The following is a 16,981-nucleotide window of genomic DNA, read 5'->3' as shown; positions in this document are numbered from 1 at the left end:
ACAGCCCGTGTGAAGGGGCCCAAGGACAGAGCCCCAGGCATGCATTACTTGTGCCAGGCTGAGGAGGCGGGAGCACCAACACAAGAAGGAAAGGCAGAAGCCCGCTCCGTTAGGCGCCCTGTGGCCGGGGTCACGGAGCAGCCAGCAGAGCCCCGCGGAGATGAGAGCTGAAATCACTGAGTGAAGAGCCAGCAGTCCCGGCGATCTGCAGTCACTGGGCAGAAAGGCGGAGCTGTCCCTCCTCATACAGAACAGTGGCCGTGACAGATTATTAAATGGGGGGAAGCAAACGACCTAAGCTGAAGATGTATGGTCTTAGAGGAAAACCAACATAAAAGTTTAAGTGTGTATTTTAATAAATGCATGGTAAAAAATCTGGAACAATTTAACATCCAAAGCGTCACCTCTTATCTGGAGGGGGGATTACAGAAGATTGTATTATGTTTATTTGAATATTAAACAATAAGCACACATGACTTCTGTAATACAAATATGTCAGTATCTACCTCAATACTTGAGGGAAACCACTGTGATACGCATGCCCAAAGGCAGAGGTGACCACACGGCAGTGTATGTGACCACCACAGTCACTTCCAGAGACTACCAACTACTGTTTCCTGAATTCTGGTTCTGTGTCGCCAAAACAGCAACCTGATAAGGTAAATACTACTGTTCTCACTGATAGAAACGGAAACAAGCTCAGAGAGACTGAGGGATTTAACCAAGGTCACACAGCGGTACCCGGTGAAGCCAGCATTTCACTGTAGGCCTGCGGGACTCTAGTTCTGGTCTTCTGAGAATGGGGACCTCATGCTTCCTCACAGCCCTGCAGAACCACCTCACGCTTATCTCCCAAATGAGCCAGCAGGTTGCTATGCACTGGTGTTCAAGGTGGGGCAAAGGGTTTGCAACTGGGGTTTCAGATGAACAGGGGAACCTCCCTCCCTCTCTGTGGCCTGTGAACTTTATTAGGGGGAGAAGGTGGCTGAAAGTTCCCAAGCAAGGCCCTTTGGTTGAGCAGGCAGAGCTGTGTTCAAATCCTGTTGGTGGCTGTGCCCTTTTGGGTCTACTACTTACTCTCTCTTTCCCCTAGGCTCCCTCTCTGTGCCAGGCACACCATGTGGGATGGTGTGCCCCTCAGAACCTGCTTCCTTGTCAGGAAAAAAGGGACAAGTACTCCAGCTCAGGGTAATTATAAGAACTAAATTAAGTGAGACGGTGTGTGCAGAGAACGTCTGGTGTGTCACAAAGTGCAACAGACTGCATCACTGTAGCGATCATCACCAGGTCACTTGATGGTGTCATGTCTCAGCTGGGTCATGCTGGGCAGAGCGTGAGATGAAATGTCTCCCATGGAAGGGAGGGCACTTGGGGGAGTGTCTGTGGCCCTCCCCTCAGATTTGCTGGGTACCACTTTTCATAGCATGAGGTCACCTCTGGCACCTGTCCCTCTGCACTGCCCCACTAGTAAAAAGCCAGTCTTTGGAGGCAATTTAGATTATCAGTAAAGGATCCAAAGTCCTGGATTCTAGTCTCAGTTTGAGCAAACACTCTGCAAATCACTTCACCTGAGTCCTGGGTTTTTCATCTCAGATCATTTGCTCTAGGAAATCTCCCAATGCTCAGATTTTTATCAGAAAAGGATTCAAGTGCTTTGACTCTTACTACAAAGACGAACGGGCAGCATTTCTTTGATTGGTTTTTGATTTATGCCAGATGCTTTTAATTTTTAATTCTTACTAAAAAGGCCATATCTAGCACACGTAGTATATTTAAGTAAACTTAAACCTAGACATTGGAGGATACAATTTGTTTCTTTTGTGTTTATTATTGGAGCCTTGGATATTTTAAATCAGACCTATTACTAGTGATTCACTTAAGAAAATAACATCAATACATAGAATACAATACAGTGCAATACTACTATATTTTTTTCCTGAAGGCAGTACTCAGAAAATGACACTGTGAACTTTTAACAAGGTTAATTCTTTGGAGTTAACAGACACTGCTTGATTTAAGTGTTGAAGTAAAAACCAGCCATGAGTAGGGACTTCAGAGTGATTTTTGAAATGTCATTCAAAAAATGCAGAAGAGTCACAGTGACAGCTGTTCAACCAATCCAACACCTTGTAATGTGCAGGGGGAAAAAACAGCAGCCCGAAGCTGGGCTTCTGCAAAGGCCACGCCATTCTGAGGGTGGGGAGAGCTAAATTTAGAGTCAGGCACAAGCTTACTCCCTTCTCACTGTTCAAGATGCCAGTGGGAAGACTCCAACCCCACGATTAATTCCACACCAGCTGCAGGCCCCAAGGCTGCCTGGTCAGCATGCTCTTGGAAGCTGTTTATTGGGAAAATGAATGGAGGGGTAATTGGCAATGTTTTCATTAAGATAAGGCTGAAATAACAACTACTTGGCGTATGTAACTGCATCCAAATGAATAGGAAATCCCTCAAAAAAAAAAAAAAGCATACTAGAATGACAATGTCTAAGTCCAGAGCTTTTTGGAAGAGGACGCATGTCCAATTCCCCAGCACAGCCACCTACTTCTTATGCAACGCACACCATCTACTTTTCACAAACTGAGCACGTAAAGCAAAGACTTGCCAGGGTACTTCTCACTCCATTTTTGCAGAACTCTCTGCTTTGTGCTACTTTTCAATGCTTGTCTTTCGTCACTGAGTCTTTTAACCCTTCTGAGCACCAACACAGACTGGCATTATCCACATGGCAATGAAGTAAAAACATAAAATTTCACGTCATGAAAACTCTCACACCAACTCCTGAACCTTATGGTTCACCTTTTCCTGCAGCTTCAAGTTCTTTGGTCTGTGACATTTCTTCACTGTCTGCCCTGTCTCAAGGCCCTTAGCCCCTCTGTTCTCCAGTTTCCTCATCTGTGAAATGGGAGCGACACCGGTACTCACCTCCTAAGGATGCTGTGAGGATCACGTCCGTGAATCTCTGTGAGACTCACAGCAGAAGTGTATTCAGTGTGGACCTGATGTGTACGATCAGCAGTGCGGTAACCAACTGAGGGTGCGAAAAGGGAGGTCTGCCGAGAGGATGTTTCTAACCTGTTCAGGTTCAGGGAACCTTTTGGACTCTGATGAAAACACTCCAGGAAGAGATGTCCACAGACACCCAACTTTATACACCTTCTCAAGGGGTGGAGGAGAAAGTCCAATAATCCCTGAAACTCATTCACAGACACCCTGTAGGTGAAAGACTTCTGAACTGAATTCTGAGTTTATGCCAATTTGCCATCTGGTGTCCAGTGAATTTCAGAAAATTCAGCTTAGGGGAAGGGCCTGTCCTTCCCAGGACCAAACAGAGACAGAAAACCCCTACTCTGACAAGTGCACCTGACTTTGCAAAGTGAGCTCCCTTCCCACCTCATTGCTCCTGCAGCCTCTTCCCACAGCCCCCCGCTGGCACGACGCAACCTATTAACGGTTACACATAGGAGCTGGAGTTCCAAATGGAGTAAGTGTGAAACTGAGGACCTAAAGTGGTTTAAGGTTATTGAAATTCAAGGCACATTTTTCTAAACAAAGGACTTTCTCATGCCACTGGGAGAGAAGACACAAGAGCTACCAGCCAGCTTACTAATGAAGGAAAAAGGATATTTGAGAGCAACCAGGAAATGAGAATTTTTTGAAAGTCCATCTTTGAAAAGAGCAAGAATTAACGAGAGTCTGCTTTCATCTGTGCTGTATTACAGTTTAAAAAAAAGAAAAAGAAAAAAACCCTTGCTTCTCTGAATAGCTGAGCAGAAAGAGAATATGCACACACAATTTACATTTAGTTTTCAAGTGAGAGTTAACTTATGTCCTGTTACGGTTTCAGGGTATAAAGTTCAGGGTACAGTCAAAGGATAAATTATGTAAAATATTCCTGAATTGTGAAACCATGGGCTGGCTTCCTTCCTGAAAGCAGAGATGGTAAAACCGAAACAGAACACTTGATACTCAGAAGGCCCCATCTGACAAGGTATACGAACAAGTGAACGTTCAAAGACAGAGGCGGGAAGATGACAAAACCCGCACGCTGGGAAAGTGGTTTCCATGCGAAGAAGGGCCGTGAGCTCACCAGCCACTGGCAGGTCCGAGGGAAAACCACAGCAAGCCTGTGGGTGAAGTCCCTTCAGCTCCATGCACCCAGCCTCACGGAGGCCTCATGTGGGCAAGGCACATTCTTAAATCCGTTTCTAAATTTCCAAGAGGCTTTAGGACTCTCCCTATATAGCCAATCCCCATTCCGTTGTGCAGACAGAAGGAATACTAGTGCAGATTAGCACAAAAAGCCAAGACATTTGGCCTGCATTTGAATTTTGGGAACTTATATGTAGACACAAGTATTTCTGATACTCTGTAAACTCAATAATGGCCACACAACAACAGACGTCAACACTAGGATGACTGAGCGCTAATAACAAAATAACAGTAGTGGTTCCTATTTTATTCAATCTGCCACCCAGCCAGGCTCTGTTCTTGGTGCACATTAATGCCAAGCCACACAGTAACCCTGCAGGGGAACCTCATGACTCTCACTTTATAAATGTGAATCTAAAGTTCAGGGCACTGAACTTGCTCAAAATCCCCACCGCCAGAAAGTGGTGGATCCACAAAAGGAAGACAGGCTGGCCTGGCCGGACTTGTCTTCGCTGTGTTTTGGGGGCACCTGGCACTGCCTCCCTCCCAGCGGACAGGCTCTCCTCCCTCCTCAGCGCCTGTCTCTGTCTCTGTCGGGTCTTTGGTTCCACCACAGCGAGATGGGATGAAGTGCCAAAAACGAAGTGCTGTGCTTGATCTAGGTAACTTTCCAGGGCAAAGGCCAAGGAGTTCATCCTTCACACAGCAGCTGCTTATGCTGTTGCTCTCCTGCTTATGACCCGCCCCGCCATCCATCTATCTCTCTGACCTCACTTCCTGCCTCACCCACACCTGCTAGGCTCCAGCCACACTCTGTTCACAAACACGCACACCTGTTTCTGCCTTGGAGCCTCTGTGCTCACTGTTTCTGCTGTCTGGATGCTTAGTCCCCCAGATCGCCCATGAAGGACTCCTCCTTGCCATCATCACCTCCAAAAGGCCCCTCTGGACCACCCAGTCACTGCCAACACTCAAGGCATCTAAAAACCAGCCTGCTTATTTGTTTGCTGTCTGTCCTTCCTTCTCCCCAACAAAAAGGAAAATCCATCTGAACAGGAACTTTTCTGCCTTGTTCACTCCCCACTGTGGGTAAGTGTTCACCCAGCACTGCCTGGCACATAGTAGGTAATCAATAAATATTTTGGAATAAAAACTATGTGATGTAAAAAAGGACTCCCCCCTCCTCCTGACTGATCATCTTGGTAAGGGAACAGCGCTGTGAGTAACAGGCAGGTGGCTGGGTTTCTTTTTCTCTTGTTATTGTTTATCACAGTTAGCACTTTAAAAATGACTTTAGTTCACATTTTGTTTTCATGTCATCTGAAATAACGTTAATAAAACATATTTTATCTGAATGGACAGGAGGCGAGTTCTGAGAAGATTATTAATCTCTTGTGACTTGATTTGAAAGCAAAGCAAATCTATACTCTGATCATCTCTAGCAGAAACAACGTTTCCAGAACCCCTAACTAGATTCCTTCTTCAGAGCATCTGTCTAAATGAAAAACGGCTCCTCTGCTCCTGAAGAAATCAATATATAAATTTCCCTTGTATATTGATTTCTATCAAGATATACCGACTCCCCAGATAATTTTCTTTATATTTGTACTCTAAGAGAAATAAACTTTTATCATTTAGAGAAAAGACCCAGACAACACATTTCCATGCATACAAAGGCAGAGGAAGTACGGAGAGCTGGGATAAATATAAGGCAGCACAGAGCACCCCTGCACCCCCAGAGGGGCTACGCTACCTCCGCAGGGGTTAACTTCTTGATTCAGTTTGAAAGACACACCTTTCCCATTCAGTAAGGCTACTCTTTACACACAGCTAGCCTTCTTATTCCAGCATCTTTTTCTCTTTTCCATCAACTATGATAAATCTGTACAAAACAAAACCACAATTCCATCATGGTAGTAGCATGTTTTTCCTGTCTAAGTTTATCTTTTATTGTCTATATGTCTTCATATTCGACAAACAGCATTAATATGCCATCTCGAAGAAGCTCAAGTGTGGGCTTGGGGATGTTCGAATAACGGCCTGCCACCGAAGTACCCCTAACAGCCTGACTTTCGTCAGGAACACTCTCCAGAGACCAGTTTTCGGGAAACCATAAAGCTGTCCAAAGGTGTCCAAGCCTTCTTACTTCTAAAGGACAAGGTCTCTGTTTTAGTGGTCACTGTGGTTTCCACTCAAGTCCTGGAACTCAGGGGTGGCAAATGATGGCCCCAGGATCGCAGTCCATCTGCCCGCTGCCTGTTTTAATAAACAGAGTGTCTCAGGAACACAGCCGCACCACTTCACGTGCTGGTGCCTGCGGCTGCTTTTGTGCACCACGGCAGCGCTGAGAGCCACAACAGAGACCACAGAGCCCCAAATACTGAACATCTGGCCTTTTATAGAAAAAGTGTGGAACCCCACTCTAGTGACAACCTGATTCAAGGGTGCAACATACAACACGGACAGACACTGAGATTAGGACCAGCTGAAAAACATGTGGAGCCCAAAGCAAAATGAAAATGCAAGGCCTACATGAAAAATTATTACGAATTTCAAGATGGTACCAGCAGAGCAGTACACCAAGCGTGCATTAAACCCATGTGACTGGCGGAGGTGGTGGAATAATCCTTAAGGCGACAAACTCCAGGGCCAGCTGGAAGCTATTCCACCCAGATGCAAGAATAAGAGCTCTTCCAGTTTGCAGCTGCTTTAGAATGAAAATATCTTTTGCTCAACTAAAATCCTACACGGATGCCCAGCCTGGGTCAGGTCAATACGGATCTCCACGTTAGCCGTTTTATTTTAAAAGAGTCACTAGCGGGCTATGACTCTTCTTAGAATGTTTTTCTTTTCTCTTCTTTTTTGGAGGGGGGTGGCAATAAAAAGCAAAACACATTAGACTCCTTGAAAACAGCATTTTCATGTAACCTGGCAAACAGATGCATGCTTTGACATGACAGAATCAGGCCAAATCAGCCTGAATTGTCAACCGTGCTCTCTGCAGCTGCTTCTCCTCTATCATAATTATTTCAACTGTCATAATTTATTCATCCCCAGACATGCTTACATGTTCTAGAGTAACCACTCCAGGCTTCCAGGTCACGGGGGATGGCAGCCCCAGTCACTTCTGCCCCCTCTCGTCTGCCTAAAATTCTGACAGCAGAAGGGATATTTTCTACTTGTGTTTCTGTTTTTGTTTCTTTGCAAGCCCAAACCAAAGTTGGTTTCAAAACCAAAGTTGACTGACAAAGACATTGTAAGCTTTCATGTTTACAAATCTGAGGCTAGAAGGTGGGGCCAAAAAATCCCATCAGAGACCAAATATTTCATTTCTCTACTTGTTAGATACAAGGAAATGGCTTTTCTAGCTTGCAAAATTCACAGTGAATTTCCTGCAAAGTTACTAAGGAATTTTACTCTTTCTGATTTGAAATAGATATGGAACAAGTTTTATTTACAACAGACTACCAGTTGTTGGAGCGATGCTGGATGTTGTCTCTGAAGTAAACAACTTCAAATGCAGTTATCAATGGTTTCTTATAAATCTGGAAGCAAAGGTAGAGTAACTCCATATGGATTAAAGCTTAAACCTGTCTTCTTTCTTACTTTGATCCTTTATTTTTATGACAGAACACAGAAAATGCTCAAAGGTCTGATAACAGTTGAAAAGGACAGTCAGAGCACTGAAGGGTGAAAACATCCCGGAAAGATGGCCAAATGCACAGCAGTTCACTTGAGGATAAAACAAAACTAAGTCAAGGTCTTGGTAAAACACACACGGAAAGTGAGCTGCTCCACTGCTTAACTGTCTTTATACATTATTTTTATTAATATGTATTTCCAACAGAAATAAACAATGAATCTAAAAACCCAGGTATGGTCCTAGATAATGACTCCTTCTGAATCTTCTACAGTCAACCCTGCCAGTTCAATCTCCACAATAAACTTCCCCTCATCCCCTCTAACACCACTTGATCTTTTCTGGACCAGGACTTGCTAACTGGTCCCCCAGTTTCCACCTCAGCTCCCGACATCAGTGCCCCTTAACAGCATTCACTAAGATCTTGCTTTATGAAATAACTTAGATCATGGCACGCCTCTGGTTACCACCCTTCAGAGGCTTCTCACAGAATTAAAAAGAAAACCTGAACCTTCCACCATAACCAAAAGCCCTGCATGATCTCGTTCCCCTCCACCACCCCGGTCCCCAACTTCCTCTTCCACCCCAGCACACATCACTGGCCGCCTTGCTCCCGGCTCCAGCCACGCTGGCCTTTGCCTTGCATCCTTGAACATGCTGAGCACCCCTCAACCCCTGACCTTTCCTGCTCCCCCTGGCTTCTCCTCAGCCTTCAAGCTCAGCTCAAATGACACCTCCTAGGATTGGCCGCCTCTTGATGCCCCCTTTCCCCAGAGGTACTCTCTCTGCTGCATGGTGCTGTTGACCTCACAGGATTTATCATAATCTATAGTATCCTGCTTCCTGAATCAGTTTTCCAGTTTATTTCCTGCCTCTCCAAATCCTGTCTCATTCCTGCATGTACCTCACGAGATGCCTGACACACAGATGTTCTACATCTGCTGAACAGAAAATTAATCTGTGGACTATAAATGCCAAGTACACGTGATAATCATAGTTAAACCCTAAAAACAGAAAATGAAATATTTCACCTACACTCATTCATCTGCCCATCCAACAATTCAATTATTTATGGAGAGTATCCTATGCCAGGTATTATGTTAAGTATAGAGGAATTCAAAGGGCTAAAACTTTCTTTAAAATGTTACATTCGAGCATTTGAAAAGAACAAATTATACTACTATTTAGTATGTTTTCACGTGACCCTAGGGATTTGTGGAAAAGTCTGAAAACCCAACAAGTAAGAAATGACACATCATCAGTTGACTACCCCCAATCCATGAGAAGTAGAGAGTGCATGACAGGGGTTTTCCAACTGTGTTCCAGGTCTCTTAACCTAGGGGTCACCTCTTGACACCTGGGAGACTGGGGACAGATGTAAAGTTTTGCTCAGTCGGTGGAAGAGAATGAAATTCATTTCCCTGAGGGGCTGTTCAAGATGAAAGCCATGGAGATGAGCCTAGGAGATGGCAGGAATGATAGTTTTTGAAACAGACGGGAATCCAAAAAACAATGCCACTGTTCAAGCTCTTTTAGAACTCAGCTTCTGGCCCTCCTTGCAGTCCCAGACTCCTCTGAGAGGTATCCATTATCAAGGCAAGCAGATTCGAGAAGACTCAGCCCAGCGCACAGTGCCCCGCTGGTCTGGTCCCTACAGCCCTGGGTGCAGCTGACCTCCAGGGCAGCAGCCAGCAGCCACACCCTCTTGGCTCAGCTCAGGGTCATCCACACTGCTTCCCAGGAATGCTCCCGTTCAGAAGACCTGAAATGGGCCCTATGCCAGCACAGTGTGAGCTCTAAGAAAGCAAGAAGTTATTTGTATTTACCACTTCATCATTAGTGCCAACGCCAAGCACACAGCAGTGTTCAATAAATGCTTGTTAAATAAACTATCCTCATCGCTCAAAAGCCAGGACTTGCTAGAATGACAGAAAAACTCATAAACAAACCAGCAGCTCTCAGAAGGGTGAGGTTCCTGACCAGACCAGCACATGCCCCACACACCTTCACTCTGAGCCAAGAGCAACAGCAGCTTCTTTGACGATAATGCCTGATGCCTTGTGGAAAGTCTTTCCCCTGTTACACTTTTTATGCAAATTTCACTTTGGACAACACAGCCACCGATAACTTCCAAAATTATAGGTGAAATTTACAAATTTACAGATTTAGGGCTGTTCTCACAATACATTATGCTTCTAACTTCTTGGGAAAGGCCTCAGGACACCTTTGTCCTGAAAAGCTTCATAAAGCAAATAATAACTCAAAGGCAGTAGCAAAGATCTGAACTTTAGGGAGAAAACTTATAAACTGTTTTTTTGTCAAAGTAAGGCTGGAGGAAGGACTGATCACTCAATGGTCTAAGAAAACTGGAAAGAGAACACGAGGAAAGCAGGCAAAATCCACCATTCATGACACAAGTCAAAGCCAGGCTGCAGCTGCAGTTATAAAAAGAAAGACTAATAGGATTTCCTCCTCCCCCGCCTCCTCCTACCCAACACAGTAATGAAGATTCACAGCTAACGTATTAACTAGGGAATCAATAGACGTGCTCGGATACAATATTGGTACAGGAAAACATATAATAGATAGAAAAGACACGGATAGCCTGAAGACCCAGTCAAGTGTTGTGTGCAATATTTAAATCATATTTTTCTTAAAAAACAAAACAAAAACCTACTTCAGGGCCAAGAGCAAGCACGTGATAAGTTGGCTGCTTTTCTACATTTTGAGAATTTGAGGCATTTTCTCAAATGGAAGTCACACCAATGTTGTCCTATAACCAAAATTTTTTGACTGCAGTCTTTCTACACCAAACATACTGCTTTTAATTCAAAAATCAATTACCTAATCCTGCGATATTTTTCACTCCTAATACCGACAAAAAGACATACATGTGGATTCACCATAGGGCACGTGCGATGAATGCACTCATTGACTCAATCACAACACTGGGCTCAACAGAAATGCCCAGCGCAGACCATCCACTGAACAGCTTCCTGCCACGCTGGTAAACTGGATCAAAAGACTCCTCCACCGTCCCCGCATTTAATACAATCCTCACCCTTCCCTCCAGCAAGATAGAAAGACCCCTCCTCAGCCCTCCTGGCCGCCCCCAGCTAAGCGCGGACTCTGAGGAAGGGAGGGAGCAGCCTTTGTCCGACGGGCCCCCCGGGCGCGAGCTCGGCCGCCGACCCCGCTGGTCACCTCCGCGCGCACCTGCAGACAAAGGCGCGCCGCCCCCTCCCCACGTCCCTCACCTCGGCCTCCGGGCGGCCCTGGGTGAGGATGCCGCTCGCGCTCGGGGCCGAGGCCGGAGTGCGGGCACCAGCCACCCCGGAGGAGTCGCTCACAGCAGCAGCGGTGCGTCCCTTCCGTCTCAAGTTGAAGCGGGTGCCATCCGCGCCTCCCCGCGCCCGGCCCGCCCGCCGCCGTCGATTGGCTGCCGGGGAGGCACGTGGACCGCCGCCCCGCCCGCCCCCCGCCGCGCCGGCCGCCAGGTGCCCCCGCCAGGTGCTCCCAGCCACCAGGACCGGGCCTCAGAACCTGTAGAGAGGGGCGGAGTACCCCCATCCCAGCATACTCCCATTCTAGGACTAGTATTTCCCTTTTTGGACTCCCAGGACTTGGAAAATTCATTCTAATCCCAATGAACCTCTTTAGAAAGTTAACATTCCTGGCCTGGGGTTCTGGTTTCTCACACGACCTGCCTGATCTGTGCCAGGGAGATGGGGTGGGAGAGGGGGTGTACTGCAACCCACAGCCAGAACGCCCTCCGCCCCATACCACAACAAAGCAGAAACAAACTGTAGCTGGCTCAGTCAGGCATCAAGTTTTGAACTAAGCTGAAATGTGTTTTACAAATTCCCTACCAATTTACACGAAACACTTAATACTGGCTCAGTCTTTCACACCTTCCCCATCCCTGTCTCTCTTAAGTCACCTTTTATTTACTGCTGACTTAGCCAAGATGACACGCACCACAACGTTGTCATCTCTAGCTGAGAGCTTGTCCCCCGCCCCACCATATACATGGAAGCAAAAGTGTCCCGCTGGCTAAGTGACAGCATTTTAAATAAGAGTGCTGGCCAGCCACTGGCCACAATAGTTTTGAAAGTAAAATCCAGTCTCTTACTGACTATATTCTGTGTATACTGAAAGTATTTCCTCTAATTGTTTCTGGGCAAGAATAAGTTAATGTGATTGAGCAATTACAAAACGAAACAGGCAGGGGACATCAGACATGTTTCTGCCAAAATCGAAGTTCAGTACACTCCTTTCATAGAGGAAGGAACAGAAAATACAAAATACATATGCAAAATCAAGGGACCAGGTAACTACTAAAAGGCCTTGTCTGGGTTTAGTAAAACACACCACAGGTGTCCTGGAAGCTCTTTTTAATGTTCCTGTTTTAAAAGAGGCTTAAATATCTCACTCATTCAACATTTATTAAGCTCTTCCCAAGTGCCAGGCTCTGTGCTGACAACTCCATATTGGGCTTTTCTGGTTAACAATTGTCTTTCGAGGGAGGCGTGATTTAATTTGTGGTGTACTTAATCTATGACCGGTAATACCTCAGTTATTTAGAAGAGTTGTTTACAGTGAAGTGCTTGGCAACCACAATTGTTTGGCAGACACCCCCAACTAGAAGTAAGAGTGGGTTTGAGTCTTGGGGTTCAGCAGTCAGAATCAGTATTACCAACTCTGGAGACATGAACCGACTTCTCAGGATTGCACCTGTCACTCCTTCAAAGGCTGCCCTTCCTTCCTTACACATAATTCTAGTACTTTGGTTGTCTGAATCTCTGCCTATAGCCAAGTGGAAGCAACAAATCAGATGGGGCTGCCAGATGCCCACTGGTGACAGCACAGTGTGACAGCCAAGGGTCTTCTGGCAGAGAAGTCATGCCTGACAAGACCTGCCAACTCTACCTCCTACTGCTCTCCAAACGTGCCCCCTCTCGCCTGCTCCTCTGCTACCGCTTAACTCCAGCCATCATCTTCTCCCATCGGAATGGTCACAGTAGTCTTCTAACAGTCTCTAAGTGTTTACTCTTATACCCAATTGGCTATTCTCACAACAGCCACACAAGTGACCCTTTTAAAAATAAATCACAAATCCAAGCATCCACGATCCTGCTTTAAACCTCTACAATGGTATCCCACTGATTGAAGACAAAGTCTATAATCATTCCCAGGAGGCCTGGGATCTGGTCCCTATTTTCTCTCTAGTTAATGCTGCAACCACATCCCTCCTCTTTCTGTCTGCTCCAGTCTCATCTCCTCCCAGTTTTTGGACCACATCCAGCTACTTCCCAACTCAAGGCCTTCGCACCAACTGCCCCCTCCTCCTGGAATGCTCTTCACTGCACCACTCACTGGGCTAATCTCTCTCATCCTTCAGGTTTCAGGCCACTGCCTTAGGAAAAACTTCCTCACTGACAGAACTGCCCACCTCACAACCCTAAGCAAACGGACTCTCCTGCATAGTCCTCATCTTCTTCACTTTATGGTGAGTTTTATAAACTTATAGTAGTGTCTGGTTTTGTTTCTGTAAAGAATTCAGCTTTGGCCAAAGAGAGGTCTGGACTTTGCCCTTGGCTTCTGGGAGAAAATCCGTAATAGCATGGAATGTCACACCTGATGTGAGTGTTTTTGTTTTCCTGGATGTCTTGGGTCACACCAGACAGTCTAACAATGTGATTTAGTGTAGGGGCTTTGGGTCATTCAGCATCAATTCCACCTCTGAAGGAGCTCAGCCACGAGGGTGGTCAGCCATGTCTATGTGATGGAGCCCCAATAAAAATTCTGGACACCAAGGCTCGGATGGGCTTCCCTGGTTGGAGACACTCCATGCACACTGTCACACATCAATGCTGGGAAAGCTATGCGGTCCAGGACTCCATGGGGAGAGGACCACAGAAGCTCTCTCCAGGACTCTGCCCTATGTACCTCTTCCTTGGCTAAGTTTAATCTGTATCCTTTGGCTGTTAAAAAAAAAAAAACCAACAAAACAAAACAAAGCAAACCCCTTAACTGTGAGCATATAACTTGCAGTGATTTCCTGTGAATCCTTGCAGCAGATTATCAAATCTAAGAGTGGTTTTGTTCCCCACTGTATTTTCAGCAGCAAGCACATTCCCTGACACACAGTCAGTGCTAAATACCTTTAATAATAATCAAATTTAATAAATCAATATTTTTATGGGTACTTTTAAAATGAGCATGTAATTGGCATGTAATGCCTTTATAATTTAAGGCATAAATGTCCATTTTTGCCAACTCCTACTTTGGAGTCAAGGTCCAGATCAAAAGTCACCTCTTCCCTGAAGCCTCTCTCTATTCCCCAGGGCCCACCATTCTTGCCTCTGTGTTTTCTGACCTCTCTCTTCCTTAAGAGCAATCAGTGGTACTGAAATGTCTATTTTTGTGAAGGACTTATGTTAGATCAACTCTGAATCCCTAGCACTGGGCATGGTGCTTACCCAGAGCAGGTATACAAAAGGTGTTTGTAGAATGAAGGCAATTTTTAAACAAGGGTTTGGTTTATTGAAGGATAGGTTCAGTTATCTGAAATTCTGGTGCATATTTCAGCTCATTCCCTGAAAAATAAAGTAGCTGTTACTGTAGTAACTGAGTGTTATAATGGTGTTCTACTCTATTATTTTCTTTTTTCCTTTCTAAAAATAAAAATGTTCCTCAAAATTAGTATCCATATTAAAAACCTGACATGCTTTAAATAAAAATATGGAAGCAGATCACCAAACTTTTAAAAGTCATCTGACTCCCTAATTAGAATGAAATATTACAGTTTATTTACATAATACATTAAGAAAATTTAAAAAAAATCCAACCACTAATCTTATTCTCCTCTGTACAAACCTAATTGAAAATTCAAAGAGTACACCAATAAGCTATGGTGTCTGCAAGTAGCATAGAAAAATCAATTTTATTTCCTTCAGACCTGCGTTTAAACTGGATAATAACTGCTATAATGTGCAACAGCTATAATCCAATTTCAATTTGTTTGATTAGATGAGTATAAACATTAAACAAGAAAGTCACAGGATTGTCATAACAACATTCAGACTGTTAACTCATTATAGAACAAGGCATTTTAATTTCCTCCTAGACACCATGCAGCTAGAAAACATATAAATATGGATTTGAACAATCCTTAAATACCATCCACAAAGATCCTTACATCGCCTCACCCAAAGATAAAAGCAGCTTTGAACTTGGGGGCCCCGTGAAACTCTTCCCTGAGTTTAGTATGAGGAAAGCTCCAAATGACTCCCTGGACATTTGAGACTGTATTTAACTGTCCCTTCATATCACAACGCATAATCACCAAGGATATCAAAGCAGCACCTCAGTCAGTGGTTCTCACATTACAATGTGCATAAGAATTGTTGAAATGAAGATGCCTGGGTTCACTCAAAAAGTATGACTCACAGGGTCTGGAGTGACCCCTTGCTCTTACCATATAGGCACCCAAAGGATTCAGAGGCAGGTGGCCCATGGGCTGTACATTGAGAAATTTTTTCAAGAGGAGGGGATTGGAACACTGTGTGGGTGAAGGAAGTCAAGAGACACAAAGACAATGGACAATGTGATGCTGTAACTCATTCTGTGTCCCCGCTAGACTCTGAGCTCCTGGGAGCTCAATCATGCTGGCTTCAGGTTTGTGTCTCTCGGGTCCAGGTCAGCACCGAGCACTTACTGAGTTCCGTTACTTGTAGTGAAGTGGCATGTACCCACTCTCACCGACGTGGACAGCAAGCAAATTCAACAGGGGTGCATTTCGGAGGGTCACACATGATCCTCACAAGGTTATCGACAGAGCAGGTGGGATCTGGGGAGGACCTTAACCTAGATCAGTGCCTTTCAAACTTCAATGTGCAAATACACTGCTGAGGAGCTGTGAAAATGCTGATTCTGATTCAGTAGGTTTGAGGTGGGGCCTGCATTTCTGAGAAGCTCCTGAGTGACGCTGATGCTCTAGTCCAAAGACTCCACTCTGAGTGGCAAGAACTCACATGTAAATTAGCCAAACAATGACAAATAAACAGCAAAAAAGGATGAAAGCTCAGACCTACAATGAACCTGGGGAATGAAAGCCAGGGAATTGTGGACCAAGAGCCATCCTTCTCAACTTATTTTTAAAAAATGTGTACTTGATGGCTACCCTTGGAGGAATCCATAATATGCATTTGTAAAAGAAAACCTCCACTGCCCCACAAAACATCGGATACAGCAGCAGCTTTGCTTGCACTCACATAAAGGTGAGACCTTTATTCTAAAAGACCTCCAGGTTTTACTATAGCATCTCTTTTAACTCAGCTCTAATGAAAATTTTAGGGGGGAAAAATTCTCCTGCTCAATGGCCTGGAGTCTTCCTGTTCTGCTCTATAAAATGCAAAGGCTATTTATAATAAAAGTGCACAACAAAAATCTTTGTAAGTGGAAGACATTTCCAAGGCCTCGGTAGGGAGCGCAGCTCATTTGCTTTATGCAATATTCAGCAGACAGAACCTCCCACCAGACTGAAGACAGTGGGCAACTCCCTGGCACTCAATGTACTATAGAGACCCGATGTACCCCTTCTTCCCCCAGCTCGCCAGAGAGTTCTCACGTCCCCCACTGCTAGGTGGTGGGAAGTGAGCACAAATCAGTCATTACCCTCAGTGATTCAGGATCCTAATAGAACCAGCATAGCACTCAATTCTTAAAATGCATCTGCTCAGCCATCTCCCTGCTCAGCCCCCTGGCTTGCTCTCTTCTGGGACACAGAACTGCAAGGCAGTACAAGGGCACTGAGAGCATGAGGATGAAGACACAGCCAGGCTGTCTTCATGCTCACTGAGGAGTGAAACTGGAAGGCCAAAGGAAATGCCTGCTTTCTGGCAATTTCCAAGATTAAAATTAGGGAAAAATCATGTTTGTGTTTCTGCATTAGAAACTCAACCTTAAATTGATACTAAATCCCACGGTTGGGAAGGTGGGGGCAGAGGTAAGAGGGTACAGGTCAGTAGAGTGAAGCCAAGAGAAGTTCTTGAAATAAATTTTATTTCCCTTCACCTTGAGCCCACCACTGGTCTGGTTTCTATCTGTGTAATTTTATCTTTTCCCAAATGTCATACAAGTGGAATCATATCATACATAGCTTTTGAATCTTGCTCCTTTCACTTA

At 45.0% G+C, this 16,981-nt stretch overlaps 1 protein-coding gene across 12 annotated transcripts in view; it reads right to left on the bottom strand.

The window, feature by feature from the left end:
* The window catches only part of APBB2 (amyloid beta precursor protein binding family B member 2), a 348,955-nt gene that overhangs the window by 23,254 nt on the left and 308,720 nt on the right, over window positions 1–16,981 (bottom strand). Inside the window, exon 1 of one of the 12 annotated variants that reach the window (XM_031687387.2) lies at window positions 11,050–11,176. The exons of the other annotated variants lie outside the window; for them this stretch is intronic. The gene's annotated coding sequence lies outside the window, so the exon portion shown is untranslated. Of the gene's footprint in view, window positions 1–11,049; window positions 11,177–16,981 lie in introns of those variants that run through there. 12 annotated transcript variants of the gene reach the window in all.

This window comes from Vicugna pacos, chromosome 2 (assembly GCF_048564905.1).
Source record: "Vicugna pacos chromosome 2, VicPac4, whole genome shotgun sequence".
Classification (NCBI taxonomy): Eukaryota; Metazoa; Chordata; class Mammalia; order Artiodactyla; family Camelidae; genus Vicugna; species Vicugna pacos.
This window is presented reverse-complemented; position numbering and strand designations above follow the sequence as displayed.